Source organism: Macaca fascicularis, chromosome 14, assembly GCF_037993035.2.
Source record: "Macaca fascicularis isolate 582-1 chromosome 14, T2T-MFA8v1.1".
Taxonomy (NCBI): Eukaryota; Metazoa; Chordata; class Mammalia; order Primates; family Cercopithecidae; genus Macaca; species Macaca fascicularis.
In genome coordinates, this window is record NC_088388.1 from 3702419 (window position 1) to 3720241 (window position 17823).

General features: G+C 50.8%; 1 protein-coding gene and 1 long non-coding RNA gene across 8 annotated transcripts in view; one reads left to right on the forward strand and one right to left on the reverse strand.

Moving 5' to 3' along the window:
* Window positions 1-17823, forward strand: part of SHANK2 (SH3 and multiple ankyrin repeat domains 2) — a 666634-nt gene that overhangs the window by 169276 nt on the left and 479535 nt on the right. The window lies entirely within an intron of this gene.
* LOC135966980 (uncharacterized) lies at window positions 855-2849 on the reverse strand. Its single transcript, XR_010580733.1, has 2 exons — window positions 2750-2849; window positions 855-1105 (listed from the first exon to the last, which is right to left on the reverse strand). It is a non-coding gene; the product is annotated as an uncharacterized lncRNA (long non-coding RNA).

Here is a 17823-nt window from a genome sequence, read left to right on the forward strand (position 1 = left end):
CAAAGAGGAACAGAATGGGTAGAAGTCTAAACAGTAGAAGACCCAAGCCAAGGAGGGGCTACAGCAAGGGAGAGAGGCAGAAATGGGCTGTATGTGTTGGGTAGTTTGATATGTCAGCTTGGCTAGACTCTAGCACCCAGTTATCTACTCAGATGCTAATGTGGGGGTTGCCGTGAAGGTGTTCTGTAGATGTGATTGACATCAGCAGTCAGTTGACTTTAAGTAAAGGTATGCCCTCTATGTTGTGGGTGGGCCCCATCCGATTTGTTGGAGGCCTTAAGAGCAAAACCTGAAGTTTCTCAGAGAAGAAGGAATTCTGCCCTAAGACTGCAGCATCAACTCCTGCCTAAGTTTCCAGCCTGCTGCCCTGTCCTATGGATTTTGGACTTGTCAGCCTCCACAATCATTTAAACCAATTCCTTGAAATAAATCTCTTTATATACATACACATATACACACACATAAAGTATACACAAATATATACATATACACATATTACAAATATATATGTAAATATGTATCTATTTGTAAGTGTGTATATTCACACACACACGCACATGCACGTCACACACATCCCGTGGGTCTGTGTCTGTGGAGAACCTTGGCTGAAGCATGGGGGAACTGACTGGAGGAGTTGTTCCTGCCTCCCAGCAGCTGCATTCTGAAAGGGGCTTCCACTGTTTTTTGGATGCAGGGACTTTAGCACCTGGCATTGTATTTTTGGAGAGGGCAACCCTCTTCCCATGTGCTGTCATTCTGTCGGTTTTCAGGCTGTATTCAACAGTTGCTAACCAGACATCCAGAAGCAAAGAAAAGGTGGATAAAATCAGGAAAAAAAGGCAGTGGCAATGAGAGACGTTCAGAATGGCTCCATTTTAATATGGCCCAATTTTAATAATGGGCAGGGAAGGACAAGGATGAAATGGGAGGGAAAAGACAAAGAAGGCCTTGACGTGGATGTCTTTCTGATGAATGACACTGTGCCTGGTGGTTTGGGTACCTTTCAGTGCATGGTGGTACCCTGCCCAGTCCTGTGCTGAGCCCTTTCCATGTGGTCCCACGAAGTAGGGTCTCCTGTGGGTGAACAGCCCAGGTCACACAGCTCCTAAAAGGACAATGAACAGGGCATAGGCTGCTGGATGCCAGACCCCATGTTCTTCCTTAACTCCTAACACTACACATAGAAGGAGGAGGAGAAAGGCTGAAGTCAGAAGCAGGAAACTGAATTTCCAGTTCTCTGGCAATTAGGTGATGGACCCCAGCATTGCCGCAGGCTAAACCAGTGATGGCAGAGGCCCAGGAATATCGTTGGCAATGGTCCTGTGTCGTCTTGTGCTCTTCACTCCAGGATCCCAGGCAAAGCGTTTTTGGACATGGCCTGTCCCAAGTGCCTTCACTGGGGGGAGGACTCAACCCAAGAAAGTGAGGGCGGATCTCCTGAAATGTCTTCAGAGCCTGGCTTTTGCCCTCCAGACCCTTCGTCTGATTTCCTTTTGCACGGAGCTGCAAACCGAGTTCCCACATTTAGCAATTTAGCCAGAGGGGGATGAGTAAATTTTCTTGTGCCACGCGTGGTAGTGGCTGCCAGAGCACTCTGCCAGTGGCTGTGCACTCTGCCGTTCCTCTGATCGTGCTGGTGGAGGCAACTGCGTGGCTGAGGGACGGCCAGTGATGAAGGCCGCCTGACACCATGGATGACATTGTGGTTCCGGGCGTTGCACTTTTCAGAAACCCACGAAATCTGTTCAATGGACCCTTCTGTTCCCTGTTCCCTCCAGGTGGTTTTCTGAGTTTCTTTCCTGGTTAAATGAGCCCCAACAAGACTCTTTGGTTGTGCCTTCCTTGTTTTGTGGAAATCCACGTGGATGTGGGAACAGGGTCATGGCGTTTTCTCCCAGGTCCTTCCTCTTCCCTGATGAACGCCATGGGCAGGGTCCCAGGACGTCCCTGTTGTGCTGCTGTCTACACTGCAATTTCTATGAGCTGATGTTGGCAAATTGTAAAGTTCATGTAAGACTGTCTATTAGACACACACACATACACAAACGGCTCTTCTAGAGGTGCACATGCCTGTCAGTTCACAGGCAGGAGCTGGCCCAGCTCCTTGGCAGGGAGGTGCCAAGCCCTTCGTAACAACCAGCTCTCAGTGGGAACTCGCAGAGCAGGAACCCGCTCTCTGTGATGGTTAATGTTACACTTCAACTTGACTGGATTGAGGGATGCCCACAGGGATGGGGAAGTATTGTTTCTGGGTGTGTCTGTGACGGTGTTGCCAGAGGAGGTGGACGTTTGAGTCGGTGGGCTGGGAGAGGAAGACCCAGCAGCCAAATGGGTGGGCACCATCCATTTGGCTGCTAGCATGGCAAGAACAAAGCAGGTGGAGGCAGGTGGGATGACCTTGCCTGCTGGGTCTCCTGGCTTCATTCTTCCTCCCATGCTGGACGCTTCCTTCCACTGCTGACCTGGGACATCAGACTCTAAATCGTTTGGCCTTTGGACTCTGGGACCTACACCAGTGTCTTGCCGGGGACTCTTGGTCCTTCGGCCACAGACTGAAGGCTGCACTGTCAGCTTCCCTGGTTTTGAGGCTTTCGGACTTGGACTGGGCCACGATCTGCTCCTGTCTTCCCCAGCTTATAAACGGCCTGTTGTGAGACTTTACCTTGTGATGGTGAGAAAACTCGCTTTCCTGTGTAAATATATCCTATCAGTTCTGTTCCTCTGGAGAGCCCCAATTTAATACACTCACCTCGGAGGGGAGGGCATTGATCTGTTCATGGGGGATCCACCGCTATGGCCCGGACACCTCCTGCTCGGCCCCGCTCCCGACACCACCACACTGGGATTACATTTTAACGTGAGGATTGGAAGGGGCCAATGTCCAAAGTGTAGCACTGGGTAAGCCAGCGTCATCACCAAGGTCCTCATAGAGGACACACACAGGGAAGGGGGCTGCATGAAGGTGGGGGCGGTGGGAGTGGGACGTGGATGGGGGCAGAGATACAAATGGTGCTGCCAGGAGGCTGGGAAGGACCCTGCCCCAGAGCCCTCCCGGGAACACGGCCCTGATGACACCTCAGGGCCAGCCTAGTGATGCCGTTTTGGACGCTGGCTTCCAGGACTGCGGGGAAGGTTTGTTGCTTGAAGCCACCTTGTTCGTGATCATTTGTTCCCGCAGCACAGCTACCAGAGACCACAGGTAGGTGTCAGTGGCGAGTTCCTGCACGTCTGCTGCTCAGGTGCCCCCGGCCACACGAAGCCAGGACAGCCCTGCCGTCCCTGTGCCCCGGAGTGCCGCCCTGAAGCAGCCTCACCTTTCCATGAAAATCGTCAGCCGCTTGGGCGCGTCTCTGCTGTTTGCCACCACCGAAAGCCACGTAGAAAAGCCACGGCGTAGGAGCCAACAGGAGAACAGTTTCAGCACTGAGACGGGTATTAGCTCCGTCGCCCCCCAGAGACTGCATTTTGCACTTCCTGGGTGATTTGATGAAATCGCATTTATTTGAACAAGACAGCCAAGTAGCTAGACAGCTTGCGTCTATCCACTTTAAAAGAGGAGGGAGCACATGCAGCCGGGAATTGGCAAAGGATTACGGTTTCCACAGCGCACCCGTGGAAGGGTTTTGTGTTGTGTCCAACACCATTTCTATGAACAAGACGGAACTTGTTTCCAGAATTCTCTTCCGGGTTCTCAGTCACCCAAGAAGGTGGTTTATTTTGGGTCTGCATTTACTGAGGCACAAGACCTCGGCCAGGAGAGACACCCCAAGGAAACCGGTGCACTCTCAGCCACAGATCTGGCCAGAGGGCGCCGCAGGGGCCTGGCATCCCCGTCTGCAGAGCCTGGGTTTCAGTCCGGCTGGGTTTCTTCTCAGCTGGTGCCCTTGGGCAGGCCACTTAGGATTTACTTAAAAGTCTCCACGTGCTCCCGTACTGAGTCAAAGCGTTTGCCCCGTAAATTCACGTCTATCTAGAACTGTGAATGTGATATCGTTTGGAACTAGGGCCTTTGCAGATGTCACTGAGTTAAGACGAGGTCACGCTGGACTGGGGAGGCTCTAATCTTGAAAGATGTCCTTTGAAGAAAAGGCAAAAGAGACACCGTGCACACAGATAGAATGCCACATGAAGATGGAGGGCTGAGAGTGGAGTGACGCGGCCACAAGCCAAGGAATGCCGTTGAAGCTGGGAGAGGCAGGAAGGACCCTCCCCTAGAGACTTTGCGGGTGGACAGCCCTGCTAACACCTGGAATTCAGACTTCTGGCCTCCGGAACTGTGAGAGCAGAAACTTCCGTTGTTTAAGTCACCCGCTTTATGACAGCACGGCGCAGCAGCCGGGGGAAATGAATGCAGCCCCCTCCACTTCGAAGTGGGGCTAATCACTGCAGTTAAGGGAGTGTCCAGAGGTTCAAATGACATCACATATAGGTGCTGTAGTCTTAATGTGCCTTCAAATTCATGTGTTGGCCGGGCGTGGTGGTTCGTGCTTGTAATTCCAGCACTTTGGGAGGCCTAGGCAGGCAGATCACTTGAAGCCGGGAGTTTGAGGCCAGTCTGGCCAACATGTGAAACCCTGTCTCTCCTAAAAAAAAAAACTAAAATAAAAATACACACACACACACACACACACACACACACACACACGCAAATTAGCTGGGCATGCTGGCGTGCACCTGTAATCCCAGCTACTTGGGAGGCTGACACATGAGAATCACTTGAACCTGGGAAGCAGAGGTGGTAGTGAGCAGAGATCGTGCCACTACACTCCAGCCTGGGCCACAGAGTGAGATCCTGTCTGAGAGAAAAAAAAAAAAATCTTGTTGAAATTTAATCGCTGCTGTGGTAGCACGAAGAGATGAGGCCTTTTGGAGGTGATTCCATCATGAGGATAGAGCCTCTGCGATGGGATTCGTGCCCTTGTACAAAAGGCTGAAGGCAGACCTGGTGCGGTGGCTCACGCATGTGATCCCAGCACTTTGGGAGGCCGAAGCGGGTGGATCACCTGAGGTCAGGAGTTCGAGACCAGCCTGGCCAGTATGGTGATATCCTGTTTCTACTAAAAATACAAAAATTAGCTGGGTGTGATGCGCTGGCTGTAGTGGTGCTTGTCTGTAATCCCAGCTACTCGGGAGGCTGAGGCAGGAGAATCGCTTGAACCCGGGTGGCAGAGGTTGCAGTGAGCTGAGATCAGCGCCATTGCATTCCAGTCTGGGTAACAAGGGAGAAACTCCGTCTCAAAAAAAAGGGCTGAAGGCAACTGCCTTGTCTTTCTGCCCGTGAAGACACAGCAAGAGCCACCACCTGTGCAGCAGGGAGCAGCCCTCTCCAGGCACCGCACCTACCGGCTCCTTAATCCCCAGCCACCAGAACTGTGAGTCATAGACTTCTGCCATTTATAATCGGCCCTGCCTCAGGTGTTTTGGCATAGAGGCCCGGACTCACTAAGACACGCAGGTGGAGGGGTCAGACAGTGCCTCATGACTGTGGGTGCTGTCATCAGCGTCAACCCCACCATAGGAACACGCCAACCTTGGAAGCCCAGAGAGGCTGGCCCAGGCCGTGGGGGCCCAGGGAGGCCTGCAGCATGGGTCAGGGCAGTGCCAGTGAATGTGCAGGACAGGGACTTCCTTCCATGGCAGGAGGAGGTGGTTGTGTCCAGCTGGCCCCTCATGATCCCTGCAAACACTCCAACCACGAGGCTCGGTGCCCTAGTCTGGAGCCCAGGTCCCCCTGTGGGTTCCTGGGTGGCTACGCGGCAGGGTGAGGAAACATGGCTGGTACCAACTCAGGGATTCTGGTCCATGTCACGTTTCCTTTTCTCCGTGTGAAGGGAGGATGAGCAGGTGGAGCCTGAGAGCGAGGACGTCTCTCCATACAACAGGTGGAGTCTCTGAGCTTGTGCAGCCCAGGGTCCTTGGAGAGTTTGCCAAGATGATGCGCCCCGGGGGAGCTGCTTGCCGGGCAGCACGCCAGGCCTGGGGACGTTGCTGTGCTCAGGGTTCTTCGCCCACTTTCACCCCTGCTGCCTGTGTTCTGTGGGCAGAGCCGGGAGGGGCGGTACGGAGGCTCTTGCAGACTGAATGAGGGAATATCAGCTTCGATTTTAGCCTTTTCTCTTCTACATGTGAGTGGCCAAGCAAATCATTATTTTTATTTCTTTTCCCTTCTTCTTTTGGTGTGTTTATCCGACGTATTTACAAGCAGCTGGTTGGCAGGGAGCTGGGCACTGGCTGGTACCTGCCATGCATCTTGTGATCAGTCAACCTCCTGCAGGGCTGTCACTAAGTCTGGGCCTGGGGCCCAGCTCTCACTGGGTTGATAGAATGAGCCGTAGTGTAAAGTTCACCACCGGCCGTCTGGAGGGTGGATCTGACCCAAGAGAGCTTGATTGTAACCTGCCCAGATGTTAACATTTATTTTTTTTTAACTTAAAAAAAAATTGAATGTGTTGCTGGTGTTTAAACTTCCAGGAATTTCATTAAAAAATTCAGCTTTCCAGCTTCTCTTGAAAAATTAGGAAACGTGGCCACACCCAGGTAGCCTCTGTGCATGTGGACATTTGGCAGGGGGTGGGAGCGTGGCCCCTCTGGAAAGGCTGTGCTCTCCAGCCTGCCACACTCCCCCCAGCTCCCTGCAGCCCACCCCTGGTCCACCTCCTCCACGTTGCAGCATGGTGGCCCTGCTGAGGGCATGCGGTTGGCGGAGTCAGTCGTTTAGAAGTAGCTTCTTTTAAAAGTTCTGCTGAGTCTTATTTGGGATTCAGACTCTGTGTTCCCATAGAAACAGGGAAGTGGAAGTTGTATTTCTAGATGAGGGCGTAGAAACCTGGGTAACCCAAAATGTGGCTGATGTTCGGTGCATATCTATGATGAAAAGTAATCAGGGATCGAATTCATTATTTCCACTAGTACATATGGAGTTTCTTGTAAGAGCCACGCTCTCTTCTAGGTGCCGGGGACACATCAGTGAGCCACGGCACACTCTACTCTTTGAGACTGCACATTAGATAATTAACAAGTAAGCAGAGAACTGTGCAACATGTCAGGGTTGGTAAATGACAGGAAGAAAAATAAAGCAGGGTGAGGGTGGAATGACACGGAGCTGGCAATGCAGAAGCGTGTTTCCTTCCCGCTGGGAGCTGAGGGTGGCCTCTGTGACATTTGGGGCAAAGACCAGGAAAAGAGGAAGGAAGGAGTGGGCCTTCGGGATGTCAGAGGGAAAGGCATCTCAAAGAGTGGCGCTGACGTGTGCAAAGGCCCTGGGGTCACTGCATGCCTGGGGTGTGTGGGAAGCAGCCAGGAGGCCGGCCAGCTGCAGAGGATGGGGTGGGATGGGGCCCACACCAGTGGTGGGAAATGAGATCTTAGAGGGCCATGTTGCTTGGCAAGGTCTTTGGATTTTAGTCTCAGGGAGATGTGCAGTGCCAACAGTGCAGAAGAGAACTCTAAAATGGATTTTAATCTGTACATCCATCACCCACCCAGATGCTATCCTGGATGGGGAGCAATGTTGGTAAAATCTCATGAAGATGCTGAGTGAGGCATCTGGGGTTAGCAGAATATTCTAGAGCTCCCTGTCCAGTCCAGTAACCACAGGACACACATGGGTATTTACATATAACTATAATTTTTAAAAATGTAGAGTTCAGGCCAGGTACAGTGGCTCATGCCTGTAATCCCAGCACTTTGGGAGGCTGAAGCAGGAGGATCACCTGAGGTCAGGAAATCAAGACCAGCCTGGCCAACATGGTGAAACACCATCTCTACTAAAAATACGAAGATTAACCAGGATTAGCCAGGCATGGTGGTGGCACACACCTGTAATTCCAGCTGCTTGGGAGGCTGAGGCAGGAGAATCGCTTGAACCCTGGAGGTGGAGGCTGCAGTGAGCCAAGATTGTGCCACTGCACTCCAGTCTGGGTAACGGAGCAAGACTTCATCTCAAAAAAAAAAAAAAAAAAAAAAATGTAGAGTTCAGTTCCTCAGGCACATTTCCCATGTTTCAGGCGCTCCGCAGCCAAACCCTACTGCACAATGTTCTGGAAGTTGAGGGGTCCTTAGTCCAGAAGGCTGGCCTTGTTCCCTTACATCTGGGTACTGCAGGGCTGTTTTCTAACCTTTAAACGTCACAAGTGTGTGTGTGTGTGTGTGTGTGTGTGTGTGTTGGGGGTGGGTGGTGTGTGTGTGTGTGTGTTAGAGAGGTGCCTCAAGAATTGCACCAGATTGGGGTCAGCACGGGGAGATTTTCCAAGTCAGTTGGTTAATTGAGAAGGGTTGATTAGCAGAGAGGGAGGTTGAGCCTGGGGAAGAGTTTGGTTAGCGGAGAGGGAGGTTGAACTTGGGAAGGGTTGGTTAGTGGAGAGGGAGGTTGAGCCTGGGAAGGGTCGGTTGGCGGAGAGGAAGGGGGAGCCTGGGAGGGGTCCGTTAGCGGAGAGGGAGGGGGAGCCTGGGAGGGGTCCGTTAGCGGAGAGGGAGGGTGAGCCTGGGAAGGGTCGGTTAGCGGAGAGGGAGGGTGAGCCTGGGAAGGGTGGGTTGGTGGAGAGGGAGGGTGAGCCTGGGAAGGGTCGGTTAGCGGAGAGGGAGGGGGAGCCTGGGAGGGGTCGGTTAGCGGAGAGGGAGGGGGAGCCTGGGAGGGGTCCGTTAGCGGAGACGGAGGGTGAACCTGGGAAGGGTTGGTTAGCAGAGAGGGAGGGTGAACCTGGGAAGGGTTGGTTAGCGGAGAGGGTGGTTGAGCCTGGGAAGGGTTGGTTAATGGAGAGGGAGGCTGTTAATGGAGAGGGAGGCTGTGAAGGAGAGGACTTGAGGTCACGTTCATTCCCACCAAGGGCTGTAGATACAAGATGTAGGAGAGCAGCTCCTTGTGGGCTGGAAGGGTGAGTCCTCCAGCTCTTCCCCCATAATGTCCCACTCAGCGGTGCTGCAACCCCAGGCACCTGCACCTGAGGTGGTCACCTAGTGTCTCAGGAGTCTAAAGTCATTCTGTTGTCTGTCTAAGCAAAGCCATCTGAGGTCAGCCCTGCCCACCTGCCCTGATGCACTCAGACAGGTCTGTGGCTGGGGCCTGTGAGGTATGTGCAGGTCGAGGCTCTCCTTCATCTTTGTGGTGCTAAAGGCCTGGCAGGCACACAGCCCTGGGCTCCATTGTGTGAAATGAAGAAGTGGTTGTGATGAGGTGGCAGCCTGGAGAAAACCATCCCTACTGGCAGCAGGAAGGGCTGAAAGCTGTTGGAGCTCAGGATATTGGAGGTCTGGCCCTTCCACATGAGGCCATAGGCATGGCTGAAAACAGGGCCTTGGAGGAACCACAGCCAGCCTGGTGGGGGCCTTGCTGATCTCACCAGCCTGCTCCCATCACCTCCTCCCTCTGCTCAAGCCTCCCGGGCCTCCACTTTTGCTTTTCTCAAGCACAGAAAACACATGGTCACCCCAGGACCTTTGCACTGCTGTGGACTCTGACTGGAACGCGTCCTCCAAGGATTTCATGGTTCATCTCCCCAGCAAAGTGCCCCAAGGGAAGTCCTCCTGTTGACAAGAGGCACCCATACAAAATTTCCATCCCCTGTGTAAGTGCCTCAAGTACAAGATGGAGACAAGCAGCTGAGAATCACCTGTCGTTGAAGGAAAGCTGTCACCTCAAAGGCAGACATGAAACAAGTAGAACTGAATACTCCAGGCAGAAACCAAGACAATTTGGGGAACTGAAGTATCAGGGGAACCAGCCCCCAATATTTCAATGCAGGTTCTTTTTTAAGTGTCAGCCGGTCTGAGAAATAAAGAGAGTACAAAAGAAAGAAATTTTACAGCTGGGCCTCCGGGGGTGACATCACATTTTGGCAGGTTCTGTGATGCCCCTGAGCCACAAAACCAGCAAGTTTTTATTAGCAATTTTCAAAGGGGAGGGGTGTACAAATAGGGAGCGGGTCACAGAGATCACATGCTTCAAAGGCAATAAAATATCACGAGGAAAATGGGGGCAGAGCAAGATCACAAGGCCAGGGTGAAATTAGAATTACTAACGAGGTTCCATGTCCTGCTGGGCACATGTTGTCATTGATAAACATCTAAACAGTAAACAGGGTTTGAGAGCAGACAACCAGTCTGACTAGAAGTCACCAGGCTGGAATTTCCTAACCCTAGCAAGCCTGGGGGGATGCTTCAGGAGACCAGGGCGTATTTCATCCCTTATCTACAACTGCATAATATAGACAATCCCAGAATGGCCATTTTAGAGACCTCTCCCTGGGAATGCATTCATTTTCCCAGGGTTATTCCTTGCTGAGAAAATAATTCAGCAATATTTCTCCTATTCACTTTCTGAAAGAGGAGACATATGACTCTGTTCTGCCTGGCCCCACAGATGGTCAGACTTTATGGTTATCTCCTTTGTTCCCTGAAAATCACTGTTGTCCTGTTCTTTTAGGATGCCCTAAAAGAACATCCTTTTAGGGATTCACCCTTCCAGCCCACAAGGAGCTGCTCTCCTACATCTTGGATCTACAGCCCTTGGTGGGAATGAACGTGACCTCAAGTCCTCTCCTTCACAGCCTCCCTCTCCATTAACCAACCCTTCCCAGGCTCAACCACCCTCTCCGCTAACCAACCCTTCCCAGGTTCACCTTCCCTCTCTGCTAACCAACCCTTCCCAGGTTCACCCTCCGTCTCCGCTAACCGACCCTTCCCAGGCTCAACCTCCCTGACCCCTTCCAGGTTCAGGTTCAGATTTCATATTGTTCAAACACACATGTTTTACAAACAATTTGTACAGATAACACAATCATCACAGGGTCCTGAGGCAACATACATCCTCAGTTTACGAAGATGACGGGATTAAGAGATTAAAGTAAAGACAGGCATAGGAAATTGTAAGAGTATTGATTGGGAAAGTGATAGATGTCCATGAAATCTTCACAATTTGTGTTCAGAGACTGCAGTAAAGACAGGGGTAAGAAATTATAAAAGCATTCATTTGGGGAACTAACAAATGTCCATGAAATCTTCATAATTGATGCTCTTCTGCCATGGCTTCAGCTGGTCCCTTTGTTTGGGTTCCCTGACTTCCCGCAACACAGAAGGGAAGTTCCAAAGGAGATGCCCTCCCTACCTAATATCCTCAGTGCAGTAAGAGAAGATAATAGCATCTGTGAAACAGGGAGCATTTGAGAAAGTCATGAAGATCAATAATGATTGCAAAAAAGTGGCATAGCAGTAATGTTGGAGATGAACACAAGGAGGCGGAAGAGAGCCCTGGAATCAGGTAGAGTTCGAGGAGTCATCTCGCAGGTTCGGCATGTGAATAATGAGGGAGAAATAAACAAAGAGATCATCCAAGATAAAGCCTCTGAGCAGATGGATGTGAGATTCCCAGTTGAAAGGGCCCTGGTGTGAGAAGACACCCCCAGGCAAGCTGGGGGTCCTAAAAGCTCAGAACTCAGGGAATAGAAACAGAAACGCAATCCTAAAAGTTTCAAGAGAGAAAAGTCAAGTTGCACGTAGAGGATCTGGGGTCTGACCTCTCAGCAGCCATATGGGAAGTGCAGTGGGAAAAACCTTCCAAACCAGTGTTCTAGCAAATCAGAGGGTCCCAGAGGTGTTTCAGATGCGTGTTTTCTCGAATCAGCCCCTCCTATGCTGCTTTCTCAGGAAGCTCCTGGAGAGGAGCTTCACCAGAGAGGGAGTGAGCCAGGGGACAGGAAGACCTGGACTCTGGGGAGGGCCTTGGCACCGGGCAGAGGCCGGGCCTGGAATGACTGTGGAGCATTGACCTAGGTGGGCACAGGAGGGTGGATGGCTCTGGGAGAGGGTGGCCCAGAAACCCAGGCAACAGATTGCTGGATGTGTTTGCACCTCACAGGAGGAGACCTGTGCTCTGCAATTTACACCTCTGTCAGAACTTGGTGATAAATTCGTTACATGTAAATAGAAAGGCAGATTTGAAAATGTGGCTGTTATTTACTCAAGGAAAATAGAATCGCAGTCGACTGCCTACCTTGCTGTGGACGAGATGTAACTAGCCCTAATAGCATAAACACAGGAACCATGATTTAACCAAGCGGGGTCATGGCTGTCTTGGGCTGTGTGATAAATGAGTGAAACTCTCATCCTCCCTGGCAGAAAGTCAATAAGTAATATTTAAACAGAAGGAAATCAAGACAGATGATCAGATGTGTGCTATTTACAAATAGGCAGCAAACACCTGAAAAAGCACTGCGGCGTGGGATGTGGTTGGCCCTGTAGTGAGGAAGGGGTTGGGTGGGAGGGGAGCAGCTCTACTCCATGTAGAACAATAAACGTTTCAAAGCATCCATCCAGACAGGACATTGTTGCTGTAAAAGTTAGATTTCATTTGTTTAGAGAAAATCTTTAATATTACCTCTTCTCCATCTTCTGATCTGGCACTGGCTATTGCAAACAAGACTGCATTTCAGGGTCAGTGCTCCACAGTGCTCAGGGCTTGCCATCCTTCTGGCCCAGGCTCTTCTCCTGCCTCCTCAGCCCCTGTCCCCGCCGCCCAGGGGTATTGCCACCTGCTCATCTCATGAGTATCTGCTGTGCCCTAAATCTGGACCCACTGCCATCTCTCCTTGCATGGGAAAAGCTCCTGGTTCCTCCTCGGTTTGACCTGCTTACTGACCTGGTCAGAGCCCCAGTTCTCAAGGTGCTTCGAGCCTGGGCATCCAATTGAGTTTCCACCTAAGGACACCAGAGTGAGTTGTAGTCCTAGCCAGTTTCATGTGCAAGGGGCTCCATAGGTGCCTTCCCTAGCATGGCCACACTTTCCTTGTTGAGTTTATCTAAGAAGTGCCTTAGCCACTCTCTCTGCTGCTGGGCTGCCTCCAACAGGGGATATAATCTCCCCTAGACACAGACAGACCCCTTTGAACACGTCGGTGACTGAACACCATCTTCTCAATGATGTGATGTCTCTCCAGCCAGGTGGGACTGCTTGCTCCACCATCACCACCTTTGCCAGGTGAACTCCTTCCCACCCCTCAGAGCCGAAGTGCTTTCTCTGCAGGAAGCTTTTCTTTTGATTCCCACAGTACTTGATGGGTACCTTTTATATATTGTATTACAATGAATGGTTCATGCATAAGTCTCCCAAGCTAAACTTTAAAGTGCTTTGAGAGGGATGCACTTTCCCATCTATCTTTATTCTCCTGGCGCCCAGCACCAGACCCAGAACCCTCAGTAACAAATGTTAAGTGAACAGGCAAAGGCCCTGTCTGGTCATATGGCTCCATGTAATTTCTTGAGCTGGCCACTAAGTGGCAGTGTTAACCTGGTACAGCTCGGTGCCCAGTTAAGGAGGAGGGGCTTGTGAAATGCAAAAGGTGAGAGCAGGGTGCAACTGATGCTTGGTGAGATACTTATAATCCACTGTTTCCATCCTGAAGAAGTGTCTGTCCCTGAATGTAAGTCCTCTAGTTCATCTGTTAGAAGTGAAGTGGAAATGACACTCTGCTAGTGTGCTGGGGCCGTGCTAGGGTTTGGATATGGCTTGCTTGTCCCCACCGAATCTCATGTTGAAATTTGATTTCTCAATGTGGGGGTGTTGGGAGGTGGGAGGACCTAGTGGAAGGTGTTTGGGTTCTGGGGCAGATCCCTCATGAATAGCTTGGTGGTGTTCTCCAGTAGTGAGTGAGATTTCACTCTCTAGATGGGATTAGTCCTCATGGGAATAGGTTTCTTCTCATAAGAATGTCTTGTTATAAAGCCAGGACACCCCTCACATGTGGTTCCTCCTTGCATGTGTCTACTTCCCCTGTGACCTTCTCCACCATGTTGTGTAGCAGCACAGAAACCCTCACTAGAAACCGAGGTGGTACCCTTGAACTTCCCACACCACAGAACCATGAGCTAAATAAACCTCTTTTCTTTTCTTTTTCCTTTTTTTTTTTTTTTTTTTTTTAATGAGACAGAGTCTCACTGTCGCCCAGGCTGAAGTGCAATGGTGTGATCTTAGTTCACTGCAACCTCCGCCTCCTGGGTTCACGCAATTCTCCTGCCTCAGCCTCCCGAGCAGCTGGGATTGCAGGCACCTGCCACCACACCCGGCTAATTTTGTGTTTTTAGTAGAGACGGGGTTTTGCTATGTTGGCCAGACTGGTCTTGAACTCCTGACCTCATGATCCACCCACCTTGGCCTCTCAAATTGCTGGGATTACAGGCATGAGCCAGCACACCCAGCTGTCTTTTCTTTTGAAATTACCCATTCTCCAGTATTATCATGTTATTATTATATATTATTATTATAACACGAAACAGATGAAGACAGGCTGCTATAGCAAAGTGCTGTAGGCTGGAAGGTGTTACACAACAGAAATTTATAACTCACAGTTCTGGAGGCTGGAAGTCCTAGCAAGGTTGTGGCTGATTCCATTTCTCATGGGGGCTGACTTCCTTCTCCCTGTGCCCTCATGTGGCAAAGAAAGAGTGAGTCAGCTCTCTAGTACCTCTTCTTATAAGGACACGAATCCTATCGTGGGGGCCCCACCCTCATGACCTCACCTAAACCTAAACACTCCCAAAAGGTCCCAATCCAAATGCCATCCCACCAGGGGTTAGAGCTCCAACATATGAATTTGGAAGGGTTGGGAGGGGACACACAATTTATTCTGTAGCGACCCCAACAGCAAGTTTAGGAGATATGTTTCAAGTCAGGAATATTAAGTAGTTTTCTCAGTTTACCGTAATGCTTCTGTTGTCTGTAGTTCTGCAATATTTTGCTTTCAACACACAGCCTGCTGTCTTCCTACAGATGTAGTTCTGGGAGGTGTCGTGTGTCTAAGTGTGTCAGCCTCCATTTTTGGGCAGTGTGTGGAGTTAGCTATCTGTCTAGTTCATGAATAGATAGAACTCAGGGGGAGGGGAGAGAGGACTACATGTATTGAGTATCCACTATGTACACATAGGGAGCAGATGCTTTATTGGTGTGACATGGTCCTTGAATGCTCTGCAGGTTTAAATATTATGAACCAATTTTACTGATCAGCTCATGAGGCAAAATTGAAATTGGAGACTATCAGACACCAAACTTGTTTTTAATCAGCCCCTCTGCCTCCTGGAAGGGATTCAAACCCGTAACTCTCTATCTTCGTCTCCCACCAGAATGAACGCTCCAGAAGGGCAGAGGCCAGTCCCGTGGTCATCATTTCCCCACCAAGTAGCACACTTGGGATCTCAGCAGGTATTTTATGACTAAAGGAAGGAAGTACCCATGACCCCTATGTGGTGCTAGTTCATTTAAGTTGGTGCTTTAAAAGCCATTTTTTTTCCCTTTTTTCTTGCACCCTCCATGAAGATTTAATGCCTCACATAGACCATAAATCTTTTTAGTTATCACTGCATTGCTGTGCTTTAAACCCCCTCCAGCAACCAGTGATCAGCCTCTTGTCAGGGTGTTGCTGTCACACCTTTTGAGAATGGTTTATGGGAGTTATGATTTATCCTCTTAGAAAAATTGAGTCGGTTCTGGGGGGACTATCAGAGGAAGAGGGGCACTGGCTAATGGGAGAGATGCCTTTGTGTCCTGGGCCTGCTGTGATAAATGACCACTGCCTGGATGGGTAGAAACAGCGGAAATTCTTGGGGAGGCTGAGGTGGGTGGATCACGAGGTCAAGAGTTCAAGACCAGCCTGGCCAACATGGTGAAACTCGGTCTCTACTAAAAATACAAAATTTAGCTGTGTGTGGTGGCACACGCCTATAATCCCAGCTACTCAGGAAGCTGAGGCAGGAGAATTGCGTGAACCTGGGAGGCGGAGGTTGCCGTGAGCCAAGATCGTGCCACTGCACTTCAGCCTGGTGACAGAGTAAGACTCTATCTAAAAAAAAAAGTGGAAATTGACTCTCTCCAGTTGAGGGGGCCAGAAGTCTGAAATCAAGGTGTGGGTGGGGCTGTCTTCCTTCTGGAAACCCTGGGGAGAAACCATTCTTCGTCTCCTCCAGCTCTGGGTGGCGACAGGCAATCTTGGTGCTCCTTGGTTTGTGGCCGCATCACACGAATCTCTGGACCCCCAACCCAGCTCAACCCCTGTGGTCACATTACCTTCTCTTCTGCATCAAATCACCCTCTTAGAAGGGCACTTGGGATACATTTAGGGCCCACCTGGATGATCCAGGATAGTCTCTGCATCTGAAGATTTTTAACTTCATGACATCTGTGAAGACAAAGGTCACATATTTATAGCCTCCCAGGATTGGGACTTGATCTCTTCTAGGCTGTTGTTCTGCCTACCTCTAAAGAGAGGAGCAGGCCGGGCGTGGTGGCTCAAGCCTGTAATCCCAGCACTTTGGGAGGCCGAGACGGGCGGATCACGAGGTCAGGAGATCGAGACCATCCTGGCTAACACAATGAAACCCCGTCTCTACTAAAAATACAAAAAAATTAGCCGGGCGAGGTGGCGGGCGCCTGTAGTCCCAGCTACTCGGGAGGCTGAGGCAGGAGAATGGCATAAACCCGGGAGGCGGAGCTTGCAGTGAGCTGAGATAGCGCCACTGCACTCCAGCCTGGGTGACAGAGCGAGACTCCGTCTCAAAAAAAAAAAAAAAAAGAGAGAGGGGCCATGCAGCGGGGAGGGCTGCGGGTAGGACAGGGCCTTTCTTGGCCCATCATGGGGAAGAGAATGAGGTATGAGAAGTTCTGTAGGATCAGGGTAGACCAGGAGGACCCAGGTCAGCAAACCTTAAAGTTGTTTAGCTGTTGGATGGAGAACAAAGCTCAGGAAAGGCCTTGGTAAGCAGGCTGCCCCACACATGGAGCACCTTGCTAGCACCTTGCTAGTCTCTTTTTTAGAATTATTGTTTTGTTTTATTATTATTTTTATTGAGACAATCTCACTCTGTTGCCCAGGCTGGAGTGCAGCAGCACGATCTCAGCTTACTACAACTTCCGCCACTCAGGTTCAAGCGATTCTCATGCCTCAGCCTCCCGAGTAGCTGGGACTACAGGCACGCACCACCACACCCAGGTAATTATTTTTGTATTTTTAATAGAGATGGGGTTTCACCATGTTGGTCAGGCTGGTCTCAAACTCCTGACCTCAGGTGATCTGCCCACCTCGGCCTCCCAACATGTTGGAGCTAGCCTCTTTTTAAACTGAAGTGCACAGGTTCTTGAGACGCTCCCAGCAAAACACAAAACCCGGGAGGGAAAGTCAGAAAGAACAGCCTGGTCCTCATCATCTTATTTATGAGAAAGAAAGTCACCCCGGGTTCCCTTAGGGTCTGTCATCTCCCTTTGGAAGGTCGTTCCAGCCCATCGGCCTCCTTCTGTCCCTGCTGCCACCCCACAGTTCTGGCGCCGCAGTGTCTCTCCTGGATTAGCCACCAGCTTCTCTGCCGCTGCTGGTGGCCCAGACCCTTCTCCTTTCTGCAGCTGGGCACCTCACCTTTCTAGATTACACATGGGGTCATGTCACTCCCTGCAGCTGCCCCGCCAAGAAGGGCCCTCTGAGTGTGGCGGTTGTCACATCACCTCCCTTCTCTGCCGTGTGCTCCCTGCATTCCGTGCTCCAGGCGTGTAGAACTGGAGTCCACTAGCCTGACTCTGACCTCTGGCATTTTGCATATGCTGTTCCTCTGCCTGGAACTCTCCTCCTCCTCCTCAGCTCCTGGGCTTCCCTCTCCCTGTCCTCGCCTGGCTGCCCATTGCCTTCTGGGTTCTTTATCATCTCCTCAACTAGAAGCCGCGTTTCCAAAGGGCAGGGACCTCCTGTGCTCAGCACATTCCTCAGGATTGACCTGTACAGGTGGCTGTCAGTAAATACTGTTTCTTTGGCTAAATCTTAGTGAGCAAAACAACACATATATGCATTTTCATAA